Source organism: Globicephala melas, chromosome X (assembly GCF_963455315.2).
Source record: "Globicephala melas chromosome X, mGloMel1.2, whole genome shotgun sequence".
Taxonomy (NCBI): Eukaryota; Metazoa; Chordata; class Mammalia; order Artiodactyla; family Delphinidae; genus Globicephala; species Globicephala melas.
Window position 1 is genome coordinate 30,574,457 of NC_083335.1, and position 17,891 is coordinate 30,592,347.

At 39.7% G+C, this 17,891-nt stretch overlaps 1 protein-coding gene across 1 annotated transcript in view; it reads right to left on the reverse strand.

Moving 5' to 3' along the window:
• PLS3 (plastin 3) overlaps window positions 1-17,587 on the reverse strand; it is a 224,623-nt gene extending 207,036 nt beyond the window's left edge. Inside the window, exon 1 of the mRNA XM_060292754.2 lies at window positions 17,472-17,587. The gene's annotated coding sequence lies outside the window, so the exon portion shown is untranslated. The remainder of the gene's footprint in view (window positions 1-17,471) is intronic.
• Between the last annotated feature and the right edge of the window lie 304 nt (window positions 17,588-17,891).

Sequence of the window (17,891 nt, forward strand, 5' to 3'; positions counted from 1 at the left end):
CCAGCCAGAAAACAATAACCTGGCTTCATTTTCTAGATCTCTAAGATGGTTGCCTCAGCCATGCCCCACTATTTTCCACTTTCTAGGTTCTCACACTTCCCTTCCTCTCTCTCTCCTTCCCCTTTATCTGTCTCTCTCTTTCACACTGACACACACAACTGTTGGAAATCCTTGGTTTAAGCGTTATCAGTGAAGACCTTGCCAGTGATCACTTGACAGCTAGCTGAGAGCAAGATAGGTATTAGGGAGGAGGGGGCAGATACTATGAAAGAAAAACTATTTAGGGAATGGAACTAAGTAACGTTGACTATATCTGGGCCATTGATTTTTCCAATGGAAGAGACAGGTTAGGAATCAAGGGTTACATACACAAATAAAGATCAGTTAGGGAGCCATGTATATAACCTTTGGCTTCAAGAACAAAAGTCTTTTAATTGAATTTCTTGTGTGTGCGTGTGTTGAAGGGTGGGGGAGGTCACCTGAAGTGTATCGTGTGATTGAGCTATTCCATACCTCTTTACCCAAGACGCAATAATCAGATCTCAAGAATACCACTGAGTTGTCTGTGCGATTAAACTAAAGGAAAATTCCATTTTTATCATTTCTGAATGATAAAGCTCAACATTCCTAAAATAGTTAGCTTAAAGCAGCAAAAGACTAAACCTTTCTCAAACTCATAAAGCAAATAAAATTAGAAACATATACAGTATCATTTGAGCATTTTGATGGATTTGAAGCTATGCAAGATATAATCCAGGAAGAGGTAAAAAACAAAAGTTGGACTTTAAAATATTTCACTTTTATGGAAATCTTACTGATAATATTAGAACAGACGTGTCATAAAATATGGTGCATTCATCTTTAAAATAGAACAGAAAAATATATAGAATCCAAGTAAACAGTGACCATTTTGGAATATTGGTAGTTTTAAGGGATGTAAAGTAATAGCATAAATATTTTTGGTGCTGGAACAAGAAGTAGGGAGAAGACCAACTTCGTATCTAGCCCCAAATAATTCATTTGGTTTCATTGGTTTTATCAGGAATGTTGGTTAGTAAGCGTGCTGGGAGTGAGGATTTAGAGAAAAAATGTGCTGTGTCTATAGAGAGTAAAATGCTGAGTGGGTTTGATTCAAAATTCACCACAGGCCAGGAAAAAGATTTTGCAAAACTCTGGTCCCTGTTGCTCACACACGGCCTAGGCTGTGTGTAAGCCTCACATTCAGTAGCTGCATTTGGTTTTCAAAGAACAGGGTCATTTTCTCAGCCTACACTTCTCATTAAGTTCCAAACACTTCCCTGGGATATGAAACCTCCCCTTTCTCTTTCACCACTCCTAGTAAAGCTGGCTTGTTCAGACAATACTGAAAGGGGCTGCTCTTTGGTGCTCAAACAGGATGCTCCATTGATATATATTGCTGGGACAGCCCATAAGCATTCGCCTGTTGGTGTCTCATACAAATGTCAACTGTTTCGACCCAGACTGAATTAAATGTTATATATAAAAACTGTGTGATGTTTTCAGCGTTCACTCAAGAAGAATTTATTGAATATGTAGTCTGTGAAAGGTACTAGGCTAAGCCCTGGAACAGGAAGGGGGGAGGAGGGAAAGAGGAGAGGCTAGAGGAAGAATTGGAGAGATAAAAAGATGAACAAGCTGTAGCATCTGCCTTTAATAATAATAGCTAATATTTATTGTGCAGTTATTCTTGCCAGGCAGTGTGCTAATGGCTTTACATTAATTAGGTAATTGAAAATTTACAACAGTACTGTATACCCCCCCTTTCATAGATGAGGAAACTGAGGCTCAAAGAGGTTAAGCCCAAATTCACACAGCTAGTGATGGAATTAAGGCTTAAGCCTGGTCTATTTGACTCCAAACCCAGAGTGTGTAACCACTATGCTCTAGTGCCTTCAAGGACTTAGCACCTGGTAAGAGGAAGAAGCAAACACAATGACCTCTAATAAAAGGCACAATATGATAAGTGCCACAAAAGATTAAGGAAACTGCTATGGGAGTACAGAGTCAGGAGTAATTGATTTCTGGGAAGAACTGAACTGGGCCTTAAATAAAAATTAGGATTTTGGTTGGTGGAGATAAGGGTAAGAGTGTTTCAGGTAAAGGAGTTAAATCGCAGAATGACAAGTACAGTGTAACTGGAGCATTACATGCATCACAGAATAAAAGGTCACAATTAAAAGGCTGTAAAGATTGGCACCCCCATAGTCATGTACCTTGAATACCAAGTCAAGAGGTCAGAATTTTATTATTTCTATAGCAGGCAATGGAAAGTCAATAACAGTTTTTGCACAGGCAAGGGATATGATCAGATATGTGATTTGGAAAGAGAGTTTTGGTGGCAGATTTAATAATGGAAGGGGTTTCAAATGAATTAGAGGCCAAAGACCAGTTGTGTGACTAGAGATATTAACTAGGTGAGGGATGGGTAAGAGTCAGAGCCAGGGTGTTTTCATGGGGAATGAGGTAGAAGCAGCTAACATGAAAAACAGCTAGTAATCTTGGGAATTGGTAACTGAGTATGAGGGAGAGGGATAATTTAAAGAGGATACTAATATTTCCAGCTTGACTGACTAGGTAGCTTGCTGTATCCCTGGCTAAGACAGGAGGCGCAGGACAGAATAAATTTGGAGGGGCGAGGAGACCATGAATTAGGTGATTCATATGGGGCTATAGGAAGCTCAGGGAAAAGGCAAGAATATAGATTTGAGAGTCACCCAGAGAGAGAATAGAGTCCAAAGAGAGGATGAGACTACCTGGAGAGAATGTTGTTAAAAAAGACAATAATTTCTGTTTCTGACAATAGGATAAGTGCGTAGAGAAATCCCTCCCAATAAAGAAATACTTAGAACAGCGCCTGACACAGCAAGCACAATGCCGGGGAGAGGAGAACCTGGCTTAAGAAGCTGGAAAAAAATATTTTAAGTGCTGTTATTTTAAAGTGAAGCTGACCTGCAGTTAAGTAAAGGAAAGAATCCAGCCCGATTTTCTAGAGGTAATCAAGCCAGAGTTTGTCTTTGGAGTATCTGCTTATCCCTGGTGGCCTAGAGTTGGTATTAAAGGACTGTGTGGTAGGACTAGAGACAGGAGATAAAGACTGAGACCCAAGCAAGGTAGTCAGGCTGGCTGGAGACCCTCATAGAGCTAAAATCCCCTAAGGGTGACTCCATAAGTGAGTGAACTATAAAATACCTCCTTCTCTACATAAAGATACTTACTTAACCTAGGGAATTGGCGGGGGGGCGGGGGTTGGAGAAAATTATTTCTCCTAAGAATTCCTAATCACATGTCCACACTCAAGCACTTTTGGGAGCAGAATACTATGTCTGTGTCTGCAAAACCACCAAACAGAAACATTAGTTTATAGCAGTCCTTGGTTGATGGTGCCTCTAGGCACCACATTGCAGTGGTAAATAAAAATGTTCTCTGGAAGAATTTTAAAGTAGCCTCAAAAGAATTCCCACAGATAAAATTCCAAAGAGCATGAGCTCACAATGAAAAAAATATCACGAAACCTACAAAGACACAAGCCATTCTGAGTGGAAGTCTGCAGAAACAGACTCACAAAGACTAAAGTTATAAAAATTATCAGATGCTGAATATAAAATAAGAATGTTTGATATGCTAAAAGAAAAAGGAATTTGAAGATGATTGAGAAATAAACTATGGAAACTGAGCAGAATATTTTTAAAAAAGAACCAAATGGAATTCTGAGAAATAAAAAATATAATAAATTAAGTACAAAATAAAAGCTCCTTTGATGGATTAAACAGAGAGCCAAAGAGAATTTGTGAATTGGAAAACAGGTCAGATGATATCACCCAGTAAGAAGCACAAAGAGGCAAATATATGAAAAAAGTCTGAAGGAGATTAAGACATTGAAGATGGCATAAGAAAGTTGAAATACATCGTAATGAAGTTTGAGCAGGCAAGAGTAGAATGTTAATAATTTTTGGAGATTAAATAAAAGTGAAAGAAAAAAAGAACAGTATCTTGAAGAACTGAAAGGGCAGTCGGAGGGAAGAGAAATCAGTAAAGAAAACTGAGGGCTTCCCTGGTGGCGCAATGGTTGAGAGTACGCCTGCTGATGCAGGGGACACGGGTTCGTGCCCCGGTCCGGGAAGATCCCACATGCCGCGGAGCGGCTGGGCCCATGAGCCATGGCCGCTGAGCCTGCGGGTCCGGGGCCTGTGCTCCGCAACGGGAGAGGCCACAGCAGTGAGAGGCCCGCGTGCCAAAAAAAAAAAAAAATCCCTTTAAATACAGATGATTGTCAGTTCTGTCTCCCTACTTATCTACGTCATTTGGGGGCATGTAATATTCAAGAAAATTCCAGAATCTGGTATGAGCATGAATGGCACACCTTTAAATAATATTTAACAACCTGTTCTCAGAGTCTGGGTCAAATAGTGCTTTTTCTCCTTCCCATTATCCCTGCCCTCAGCTCAGTTCAGGATCTCATCACATTCACCTGGGCTTTTCATAGTCTCCATATTTCAGCTCTGATAATTATATTCCCAGCTCAAACCCTCATTCATCTTAATACAACCCTGTTCATAACACTGACTACATAGTGGAGACATTCAATAAATAAGAGTTGAAATGAAAGAATGTTTGATATAAAGTTAAACAGAAGTATATCCCCATTGTCATGAGAATAATTTTATTTTCCAAATCAAGTAAAGAATATGTTATTTAAAGGCATATTTTATCTATTGGGTTGCTTTTATTTTGCTCAAACTTCATTCCAAAAACTACTGTAGTCAGTGGTTAAATGTGTGTGTCTACATATATCCGTGTAAGGAGAAGTTATGTTCTTATTGCAAGTTTATATTTAATTCAACAAGGATTTACTAAATGTCTACTATGTGTGTTTCTGCTATTTATTGCAGAAAATTCAAAGAAATGTATGACACGAATATGAGCATGAATACCTATCACACAGAATTGTGTGTGTATATATATGTATATATATATACACACACATACATATATATTCCACAAGACATCCAGATAAAGTGCGCCAGAGATGGGTCAAAAGAGGGAAATAGCACATCTATATTGGGAGGGGATAAAATAAAATCCCTAAAAGTGGCTGTTGTTTGCACCGAGTCTTCAATGATGAATAAGATTTGGTAAGCAGAGATTTAGGGGAAAAGATGGTGAGAAGGAAGAGAGACATCTCAAGCACGGATGCAGCTAAGGAGAAGAGAACAGAACTTGTTGAGGTGGATCAGTTCAGCATTGCATTAATCTGTGAGTAAAAAAAGAAAAAATTTGATCACAGTGGCTGAAACACATGAGGGTTTATTTGTCTCATGTAACGAGAAGTCCAAAGGTAGGCGGTTGCTGGTGTTGGTTTAGAGGCTCAAGAATGTCAGGGCTGTTTGTAATTCTCTTGACCTTTCCCTCATGGTCCCAGGATGTCTGCCAGAACTTTAAGCATCACAGTCAAATACCAGGCAGTGGGTAGAAGGGAGCGTCAAAGGCAAAAAGGGCTTCCCAGAAGCCCCACCCCATGATTTCTGCTTGTATCTCACTGTCCACCTCTACTTACTAGACACTAGGAAGCACAGATATTTTCAGCTGTGCACATTAATACAGTGAGAGGCAGGGGAGAACATATATTGAGTAGGCAGTTAGCAGTCTCTGGAACAAAACAGAAGTCAAGTTTGGCTTGAGCATAAAAAGTGGAGATACCATTTCTTAACTATGAACCAACTGATTTGGGAAGAAGGAATGTATATATATTTTTGTGCCTGGCATCAGTTTTGCATTTCAGTAGTTTTCCACTTACTTGCCTGTAAAGAAATCAATGATAAGGGTGCAAGGTGCTACAGGAGAACAGAGAAGGAACACCTTTAGTTGCTCAAGGAAGAACGAGCTAATAAGCCTGGTAGATGGCTGGTCTAAGGCTGGTGGGTGAAGGGTAGCCTGGGCAAGGGCCCAGAGGTAAAAAGATGGAGAGTTCTGGGAACTGCAAGCATTTCATGCTAGCTGGTGCAGAGTCTAATACAGATATGATGAGAAAAGAGGATGGAGAGATAGGTAGGGGCCAGGTCATGAAAACTTATAAGCCATGGGAAGGGATTTGGACTATGTCACTAGCTTTTACCAAAAATATTTTCTCAACTACTTGCCTAATCTCTGCTGTCTTTCCTGATAAATTTCATAAGGGCATCTTGTTTGTGACTGTATTCCTAGAGCCTAGCACTGTGCCTGGCCCCTGAGGCTTACCCAGTCAATCTACATTCTTCATGCAAGGAAATGTGAAAACCACCGGACTCAATCTCAGATGAAACCTTTGTCACTGCAACTTTCTATCCTTTAAGTTGAGGTCCCTTAAACCACACATGTAGGTGACCCCCTGTGTTGGTCCAGGTCATTCAAGAAGGAGATAAAAAGATAGAAGTAAAAGCACAAGAAATTTACTAGGGGCAACCCCAGTGATTACAAAAAATGGGAAGGGAACAAGGAAAGCCTGGGAGAGCCACGAGTATGCACTGCAATGAAATGCAAGTCTGACCCTGAGTGAAGGAGAGAGAAGGGAGGGAGGGAGGGAGGGAAGGAAGGAGGGAAGGAAGGGAGGAGGGAAAGAAGGGAGGAAGGAAGTTAGTCAGAGGGAAGTGTCTTAGCCTGGGTGCAGTTCTAAGGAAAGTTTAGCATCACCATCAGGTAGTCCTTAAGACAAAGTCAGCAGCCAAAGGAGTCCAGTGTCACGGAAAACAGTATGTAGTTTCCCCAAAACTAAAAATAGAGCTACCATTTGATCCAAAGATACATGCACCCCAATGTTCATAGCAGCACTATTTACAATAGCCAAGACATGGAAACAACCCAAGTGCCCATGAAAAGATGATTGGATTAAGAAGATGTGGTATATAGGGCTTCCCTGGTGGTGCAGTGGTTGAGAATCTGCCTGCTAATGCAGGGGACACGGGTTTGAGCCCTGGTCTGGGAAGATCCCACATGCCACAGAGCAACTAGGCCCATGAGCCACAACTACTGAGCCTGCACGTCTGGAGCCTGTGCTCTGCGACGAGAGGCCGTGATAGTGAGAGCCCCGCGCACCATGATGAAGAGTGGTCCCCGCTTGCCACAATGAGAGAAAGCCCTCACACAGAAACGAAGACCCAACACAGCAAAAATTAATTAATTAATTAACTCCTACCCCTCCAACATCTAAAAAAAAAAGATCCTTTTTTTAAAAAAAAAAAGATGTGGTATATAGATACAGTGGAGTGTTACTCAGCCTTAAAAAAGAATGAAATGATGCCATTTGCAGCAACATGGATGGACCTAGAGATTGTCATACTGAGTGAAGTAAGTCAGACAGAGAAAGAGAAATATCGTATGATATCGCTTATATGCGGAATCTAAAAAATAATACAAATGAATCTATGTACAAAATGGAAACAGACTCAGACATAGAAAGCAAACTCATGGTTACCAAAGGGGACAGAAATTGGGGAGGGATAAATTAGGAGTATGGAATTAACAGATACAAACTACTATACATCAAATAGATAAGCAACAAGGATTTACTGTATAGCGCAGGGAATTATAGCCATTATCTTGTAATAACCTATAATGGAATACGATCTGCCAAAAAAAAACACCCCAAAACCTGAATCACTATGCTGTACACCTGAAAGCAACACAGTAATGTGAATCAACTATACTTCAATTAAAGAAAGGACTCCAGTGTCTTCCATGAACAGGCCTACCTAGTGTCCCTGCTGGGGTCATCCACTGACCAGGAACAGCCCATAGGAAGTGTGGCCTTGATGCAAATACAGTGACGATTTCAGAGTGTAGCAGCAGCCTGGTCAGTCTCCCAGCTGTCAGAGATCTGAGAGGCACATTCTTATGGCTGCCATATGCCTGCCAACCACAGCATTGCCAGCAGGGCTCCTGTTCTGCTTTGTAGCTTCCTCATGTTCTGAGTTACTACCTAGAATATAGGCAGTACACCTGTAGATTATTTTTTACCACTACCCCGTCTCCAAGTTCTACTTTATACCCTTCCTCCATAAACTCAGCCATGTTTTTCATCTGGGACTGAGGTCTGCTTTGCTCTCCAAGTCCTTTTATGGATTAGGAATCTGGCTCTGAATCAGAGCCCTCATGGCTAGCTCCCCCGTCCCAATGGGCCAATGTCTTTTACCCCAGCTATCCACATGCCTATTGCCTGCCCCCATCATAGGATATTTTTAAGGGTAAAATTCTATCTTTTTAGCTTATCACAACCTCCTGGCCTTCTGGAACCACAACAGATCAACATAGATGTCCTGTTAGCCATCTGTGCTGCTCAAGTGCTACATACCTATGTGCATCCATGATCACCATGCTCTAGAGTTAACTTAGGAGGTTTCATAACTTACCTAAACCACACAAGAAATAAATGGCAAGGCTGGAGTTTAAACCAGATCAATCTGATTTCTAAGGTGTCCTTTCTAAACCACTGTCTGATACTGCATCTCTTTCACAAAACTGGGCATACTGTATTACGACCAGCTGTTTACTTGTCCATCCACCCCGGCCCTCAAGATGAGAGTTCCTCAGGATAGAAAGCCCAGAGAAAAACCCACGCACATATGGTCACCTTATCTTTGATAAAGGAGGCAGGAATGTACAGTGGAGAAAGGACAGCCTCTTCAATAAGTGGTGCTGGGAAAACTGGACAGGTACATGTCAAAGTATGAGATTAGATCACTCCCTAACACCATACACAAAAATAAGCTCAAAATGGATTAAAGACCTAAATGTAAGGCCAGAAACTATCAAACTCTTAGAGGAAAACATAGGCAGAACAATCTATGTCATAAATCACAGCAAGATCCTTTTTGACTCACCTCCTAGAGAAATGGAAATAAAAACAAAAATAAACAAGTGGAACCTAATGAAACTTCAAAGCTTTTGCACAGCAAAGGAGACCATAAACAAGACCAAAAGACAATCCTCAGAATGGGAGCAAATATTTGCAAATGAAGCAACTGACAAAGGATTAATTTCCAAAATTTACAAGCAGCTCATGCAGCTCAATAACAAAAAAACAAACAACCCAATCCAAAAATGGGCAGAAGACCTAAATAGACATTTCTCCAAAGAAGATATACAGATTGCCAACAAACACATGAAAGAATGCTCAACATCATTAATCATTAGAGAAATGCAAATCAAAACTACAATGAGATATCATCTCACACCAGTCAGAATGGCCATCATCAAAAAATCTAGAAACAATAAATGCTGGAGAGGGTGTGGAGAAAAGGGAACCCTCTTGCACTGCTGGTGGGAATGTGAATTGGTACAGCCACTATGGAGAACAGTGTGGAGGTTCCTTAAAAAACTACAAATAGAACTACCATATGACCCAGCAATCCCACTACTGGGCATATACCCTGAGAAAACCATAATTCAAAAAGAGTCATGCACCAAAATGTTCATTGCAGCTCTATTTACAATAGCTAGGACATGGAAGCAACCTAAGTGTCCATCGACAGATGAATGGATAAGGAAGATGTGGCACATATATACAATGGAATATTACTCAGCCATAAAAAGAAACGAAATTGAGCTATTTGTAATGAGGTGGATAGACCTAGAGTCTGTCATACAGAGTGAAGTAAGTCAGAATGAGAAAGGCAAATACCGTATGCTAACACATATATATGGAATTTAAGAAAAAAAATGTCATGAAGAACCTAGGGGTAAGACAAGAATAAAGACACAGACCTACTAGAGAACGGACTTGAGGATATGGGGAGGGGGAAGGGTGAACTGTGACAGAGGGAGAGAGAGGCATGGACATATATACACTACCAAACGTAAAATAGATACCTAGTGGGAAGCAGCCGCATAGCACAGGAAGATCAGCTCGGTGCTTTGTGACCCCCTGGAGGGGTGGTATAGGGAGGGTGGGAGGGAGGGAGATGCAAGAGGGAAGAGATATGGGAACATATATATAACTGATTCACTTTGTTATAAAGCAGAAACTAACACACCATTGTAAAGCAATTATACCCCAATAAAGATGTTTAAAAATAAATAAATAAATAAATAAATAAATATGAGAGTTCCTGAGGTTGGGGCCAAGGCACTGATATCTAGAAGGCATTTAAGAAGTGTTTCTGGAATAAAGGCATAAAGGGAGGAAATACACAAACAGCTCGTAAAACTCAATATGAAAATCAAACCCAATCAAAAATTGGGCAGAAGACCTAAATAGACATTTTTCTAAAGAAGACATACAGATGTCCAACGGGCACATGAAAGGATGCTCAACATTGCTATTAGAGAAATGCAAATCAAAACCACAGTGAGGTATCACCTCACACCAGTCAGAATGGCCATCATCAAAAATTTACAAATTACAAACTTTGGCAAGGATGTGGAGGAAAGGGAATCCTTGTACACTGATGGTGGGAATGTAAATTGCTGCAGCCACTATGGAAAACAGTATGGAGGTTCCTTAAACTGAAAAATAGAGTTACCATATGATCCAGCAATTCCACTCCTGGGCATGTATCCAAAGAAAACAAAACCACTAATTCGAAAAGATACATGCACCCCAATGTTCATAGCAGCACTATTTACAATAGCCAAGACATGGAAGCAACTCAAGTGCCCATCAATAGATGATTGGCTTACGAAAATATACATGTATATATGTGATATATATATCACATGGAATGGACAGTGGACTATTACTCAGCCATAAAAAGTGAAATATTGCCATTTGCAGCAATATGGATGGACCTAGAGAATATTATGCTCAGTGAAATAAGACACAGAAAGACAAATACTGTATGATATCACTTATACATGGAATCTAAAAGATAATACAAATGAATCTATATACAAAACAGAAGCAGACTCCCAGACATAGAAAACAAACTTATGGTTACCAAAGGGGAAAGCGATGGGAGTAAGGATAAATTAGGAGTGTGGGATTAACAGATACAAACTACTATACGTAAAATAGATTAGCAATAAGGATTTACTGTATAGCAAGGGAATTATACTCAGTATCTTATAATAACCTATAATGGCATATAATCAGAAAAATAATAACTGAATCACTATGCTTACACCTGAAACTAACACAATATTGTAACTCAATTATACTTCAGTTAATAAAAGTAAAGGGAGGAATGAATGAACAAATGAACATTTAACAACCAAGTTGCAGTCATTCCAGTCTGGCCTCCAATTCTTCGCTTTCTGAGGGCTTTGCAGGTCTAAGAGGTTCTAATCCTATGAATCCATATGTCTTCCAACGCAGCCACAAAATAATCACACCAGAGCTACCAGGATAGCACTTTCTATTTACTCCAAACCCCATACTAGCTGATCCGATAAAGAATTTGAATAGTTGAAGCTCTGGAAATGTAAGAAATATGATGCTTTCTGCCTAACAAGGAAGAAAAAGTCAAACAAGGGGAATTTTCAGATATATTTCATCTTGGTGAGTTGGGGGTTGCACAAGGGGCCAGCATGGTCATACTGCCTGGAGGCAGCTTGCAGTGTCTCCAGACAGAAAAGGAAATGACAACAGCTTTTGACGAGAATAGAAGGACAAATAAAGATCTTATTGAGAAGCAGGTAAATTGGCTGGGCTCAGGAAGCCTGTAATGACTCAGAGCTGGCAAGGGTCCTGTCTGGCAGCCCACCTCTCCCTTACAGCTGAGCTCAGTGGATTCCACGTTGCTTCCTTACCCTGGACCTTCACGTGCAGCATGGGCTTGGTATTGAGCCTGAACATGAAGGGCCTCTTTGTTCTACCACTTTGTCCTCTATGTAGGCCACATGGCCTTAGGAAGCATTGATGACCCGACAGCAAAACAAGGCTTCAGTTCTGTGTATTTTTAAAGTTCAAGAAAACAATATTGAAACCAATGCAACACCACGCATATCTAAACCTGTCTTTCTATTTGCACATCACAGCTTTAGTGACATAAATAAATCATACTGGGAAGAAGTCTTCAAGATATTAAGGAAGCTCAGAGAGAGAAAAATATTATTGGGTTGGCCAAAAAGTTCGTTCAGGTTTTCCATAAGATGTTACAGAAAAACCCAAACTAACTTTTTGGCCAGCCCAATATTTTGAACTCCCTTGTTTCTACTTCTCATTCTGATAATAAATGGGCATGAAGTTATAGTAAAGACTTAGAAGTAAAGGACATGGTTTCTTTATTTTTTATATTTTTAAATAAAAGTTTCATGAATCAATAAGAGATACAAACATGACGTTTCGGTATACATATACATAGTGAAATGGTTACTACAGTCAAGCTCATTAAGAGAAAATGGTTTCTGAGTCTGATAGCTCTGCATGCAGAGTAACAGCTTCGCTACTTACTAGCTGTGTAACCCTGGGCAAGCCACTTAAACTCTCCAAACCTCAGTCTACTCATATCTAAAATGGGGTTTGACCAGATATTATGTATTTTGAGTGTCTAGCAGAGTCCTGACACGTAGTAAGCATTTGGAAATGTTTGTTAAAAGAATTAAGGTACTATCACAGAGTCCTCTAGTTGTATGCAAGGCATTAAGACCATGTCAACAATGGACCCCTATTCCTGCTTCAGTGGCATAACCAGGCTTTTTCCCCTCTGTGTTGAAGGGCACCAAGGAGAATTGGTTAGTCAACATTCACTACGAGCCAGTGTGTGGGGGGAGGGAAAAGCCGAAACATATACAAAAGAAAGATCCGATGCTGTGTGTCCTCAAGGATGCTTTTAAAGACTCAGAGCTGCAAAGCAAGACATTTTTATTTCTTAGGACAGCTTCTCTGATTCTTTGCCATTATTTCCACTTGTGCTAATACCACAGCCTCTCTTTTCCAGACATGCTCCCCCTAGAGAACACAGCAGTAGACATTTGTGTATTACAAAACTATTCTACTTTAGTGGTAAGAACTTCTTAGGGAATAAACTCTTGTAGTATCTGCAATTATAGGTTCAGAAAAATGGACAAAATAATTGGACTATAATAAGATCTCCTATTTATAGACTACTTATTGTGTCAGGCTCCATGCTAAGTTCTTTACATATATTATTTCATTTATCTTCACATTATCACCACTTTACAGATGACATTTAGACTCAGAGAGGCTATTTCTCTAAGGACATCACATGGCTAGGAAATAGAGCCAAGATTCACATTCATGAAGGTCTGACTTCACTTTTGTGCTCTATTTCTTTTTAGCCTTTATTATTATTTTTTAAATTGTTTATTTATTCATTTATTTAATTTTTGGCTGCATTGGGTCTTCGCTGCTACACACAGGTTTTCTCTAGTTGCCGAGAGCGGGGGCTACTCTTTGTTGCGGTGCGTGGGCTTCTCATTGCAGCGGCTTCTCTTGTTGGGGAGCACGGGCTCTAGGCTCACGGGCTTCAGTAGTTGTGACACACGGGCTTAGTTGCTCTGCGGCATGTGGGATCTTTCAGGACCAGGGCTCGAACCCGTGTCCCCTGCATTGGCAGGCAGAGTCTTAACCACTGCGCCAGCAGGGAAGCTCTAGCCTTTATTATTTATAAAAATGTTCAGACATAAAAAAGTAGATAATATAGTGTAATGAATCACCATGTGTTCATCACCCAGCCTCAACAATTACCAACTCATAGCCAATCTTGTTTCATCCATACCCTACCCAGCCCCTATCCAACACACACACAGAATTTCATCTTTTCATTTGTAAACATTTCAATATATATCTTCAAAAGAAATGGACTCTTTTTAGAAAAATAACAATACCTATAACAATCATTTCTTAGCACCATCAAATGTCCTGTCCATGTTCATATTTCCCCAATTGTCTCATAATTTTTTTCCCACAGTACGTTATTTGAACCATGACCCAAACAAGATCTATGTCAGAAACTGGCATTTGGTTAATACATCTCTTAAGTCTCTTTTTTTATCTGTAGGTTTCTCCTCTCTTTTTTTCTTGCCATTTGTAAAAAGAAATTGAAAGCCTCTGCTCTTAACCACATAATGTAGCACCTTATGTCCATTTTTGCAGCTATGCGTTTGGAGGGAATGCCCTTCTCCCAAACATATTTCCTGTATTTAAGTGTGACTCCCTCTTTTCCTGTACAATAGAAGGTAATCAAAAGTTTAAAATGCATCTTAGAATTGTTTCAATATTCATTGGAAACACTGATCAAAAAACCACTTGTTTTGAGATGTCCCCGGTGGTCCAGTGGTTAAGACTCCACGCTCCCAATGCAGGGGGGCCAGGTTCGATCCCTGGTCAGGGAACTAGATCCGCATGCCGCAACTAAAGATCCCACAAGCCACAAAGAGGATCCCGCATGCCGCAACTAAGACCCAGCACAGCCAAATAAATAAATAAATATTAAAAACTTTTTTAAAAACCCACTTGTTTTGTAGGTGTTTATTAAATTATATAGCCTGAGGGCAGAAAAGCCAGCTCTCAAAAAATAACTCCTGTCCCACCTCCCACAGGGCTTGAACTACCATCAGTAAAGATGTCCCTTCTCTTCAACAAGTGGTGCTGGGAAAACTGGACAGCCACATGTAAAACAATGAAATTAGAACATTCCCTCATACCATATACAAAAATAAACTCAAAATGGTTTAAAGACCTAAATGTAGGACACGAAACCATAAAATTCTTAGAAGAGGACGCAGCCAAAACACTCTTTGACATACATTATAGCAATATTTTCTTGGATCAATTCCCTAAGGTAAAAGAAACAAAAACAAAAATAAACAAATGGGACATAAGTAAACTTGAAAGCTTTTGTACGGCAAAGGAAACAATCAACAAAATAAAAAGATAACCTATGGAATGGGAGGAAATATTTGCAAATGACATGACCAGCAAGGGGTTAATATCTAAAACATACAAACATCTCATACAACTCAATATCAAAAAACCCAATAAAAAATGGGCAGAAGACTAGACATTTCTCCAAAGAAGACATATACATGGCTAACAAGTACATGAAAAGATGTTCAACATCACTAATTATTAGAGAAATGCAAATCAAAACCACGATGAGGTATCACCTCACACTGGTCAGAATGGCTATCATCAAAAAGTCTACAAATAATAAATGCTAGAGAGGGTGTGGAGAAAAGGGAACCCTCCTACACTGTTGGTGGGAATGTAAATTGCTGCAGCCACTATGGGAAACAGTATGGAGTTTCCTCAAAAAAAAAAAAAACAACTAAAATTAGAGCTTCCATGTGATCTAGCAATTCCATTTCTGGGTATATATCCAAAGAAAACAAAAACATTAAATTTGGAAAGATACATGTACCCCAATGTTCATAGCAGCACTATTTACAACAGCCTAGACATGGAAGCAACTCAAGGGCCCATCAATAGTCGATTGCATTAAGAAGATGTGGTATATGTGTACACAGTGGAATATTACTCAGCCATAAAAATGAATGAAATACTGCCATTTGCAGCAACGTGGATGGAGCTAGAGAATATTATGTTTATTGAAATAAGTCAGACAGGGAAAGACAAATACTGTATAATATCATATACGTGGAATCTAAATACAAATGAATGTATATGCAAAGTAGAAACAGACTCACAGACATAGAAACCAAACTTATGGTTACCAAAGGGGAAAAGGAAAGGGGAGGGACAAATTAGGAGTATAAGATTAACAGATACAAACTAGTATACATTAAATAGATAAGCAACAAGGATTTACTGTGTAGCACAGGGAATTATAGCCATTATCTTGTAATAACCTATAATGGAATATAATATGCAAAAATACTAAATCACTATGCTGTACACCTGAAACTAACACAGTTCTGTAAATCAACTATACTTCAAAAGAAAATTAAATTTAAAAAATTAAAGCAAAAAATATCAGTAGGATTAGATTACATTGAACGGAGTGATGGGAAATCTTTTCCACAGTCAGGATCCTTCTACTCAAATAATTAAGCATTTGTAGACTTTGTTCATATAAAGAGCTCAAGAAAGTGACAATAAAGAGAAAAGTCATAATGCTAAAAAGAGAGAATACATTTTTTTAAAAAGTGGTCCCTAAGACCTGGTATCTTTAAACACCATAAGTAACACTCACCAGTCACTAACAGTTTCAAAAGTCAGCCTCTGACAGCTTAAATAAGTGTGTACGGTACAAGGAAGAGAAGAAAACCCTGAAGAGATCTAGCCCAGATATTACCCTGAAGTGAAGTGAAGTGAAGGATACTGTCGGGGGTAAGGGGTGGCAGGGACCATGAGGAAGCAGATACCTATTCAGGGGATGGAGCCCCCACTGTGGGGGAAACGACAAGTGATAGGATCTACTTCACAGTTGTGCTGTTGGCTTGTCTTTATTATAAGTCTGGATGATATTAAAAATATTTAAGAAGCGGTATGATATATTGTGGCTAATCTCAAGGGGAGAGCTGGCCAGCAGTGGACAAACACCTTGTTGGCAGGGAAGGCGCAGCCGAGAAATGCACACTTGTACTATAAGGTGCCAGTCCTGCTGCTCGGGGTACTGTTTCCCATCTAACTGGTGCTATCTCAGCTCTGGTCATCTGGATGCATACAGATGGGAGCCTGCACAAGGGAGCTGGCAGGCACCAGGGCAGCCACATCCCAGAGGAACTCCCCCATGCTGGTGCAACCTGGGAAACCATTGGAAGGGCTCAAGGCAGCAGCTCTTTACCAACCAGTGCATCAGTATTTCAAGCTTTTAACAACTACTGTTGTCTAATCTAAGGCTGCATGAAAGCTCTGTCATAAGCAACATCTCTGCTTTTCTGAAAAAAGATTGGCAGTGCTACGTTCCACAGAAAACTGAGTCTCGGCTTAACCACCAACTTGGGCAAGTCACTCAACCTCTTTGAGCCTCAGTTGCATCCAAAATGGGGAGAAAACTCTTTGTCTACTTCCCAGGCCTTGTGTTAAACATGTATAGATATGAAAGCTAAGAAAGTAAATCATAAGAGTTCTCATCACAAGGGAAAATTATTTTTTTTATTTTGTATTTATGAGATGATAGATACGTTATTATGGTAACAATTTCATGATGTGTATACAAGTCAACTAATTATGCTGTATACCTTAAACTTATACAGTGCTGTATGTCAATTATATCAATAAAACTGGAAGAAAAAATGTTTCTAAACAAAAAGAAAAAATAAACAAGAACATGTATGTGCAAGGGTTGCATAACCGATCACACCTTAGACTTGCAAAGTGTTATATCATTAATAATTTATTATTATTTTTTATTATTAAAGCCCTAACTATAACATGGCAACGAATGCACAAAGGGAGCTGATGGGTTTTTAATTTCCCTTTTCTTGGACAAAATATCATGGTAATTAAATCACCCCAGGACAATTTGAGCAAACATGAGGTTAACACGACAACTAGTGCCAGAAGTAAACAAAAGCGCAACGTGGAGAAACGGATATACTTTGAAAAGTCTAACCTGGTCCCAGAGTCTTGCAGTTGATGTTTTCCCACTCCACTGTTTAACTTGAACAGTGTGGCTGAACTTTCCCATTCTGACTAGAGCTTCCTCAGGCCAGAAACAAAGGCAAGTCAGTTCTGAGGCTGAGATTCAAATAAACATATCACGGGACAGCTGCAAACTGGAAAGCAAATGAGACAGCTACCGGAGTAACCAGACTAATAAAGGCCCTCCCCACAAACACCCTAGAGGCCAAGAGTAAGAAAGCCTCTTCCTTTTTGGAAAACAGTTCCTGGTGAACAACTGGAAGGAGGCGGCTCTGTTTATGACTCCCTTTGAACTCCTGTTTTTCCCCCGAGTAGTCACTGATTAAGGAGGAGAGGAATTTTTTAAAAAGCTAAAAGAATGTTGCTGTTGTTTTTTTTGACAAGGCTGTCA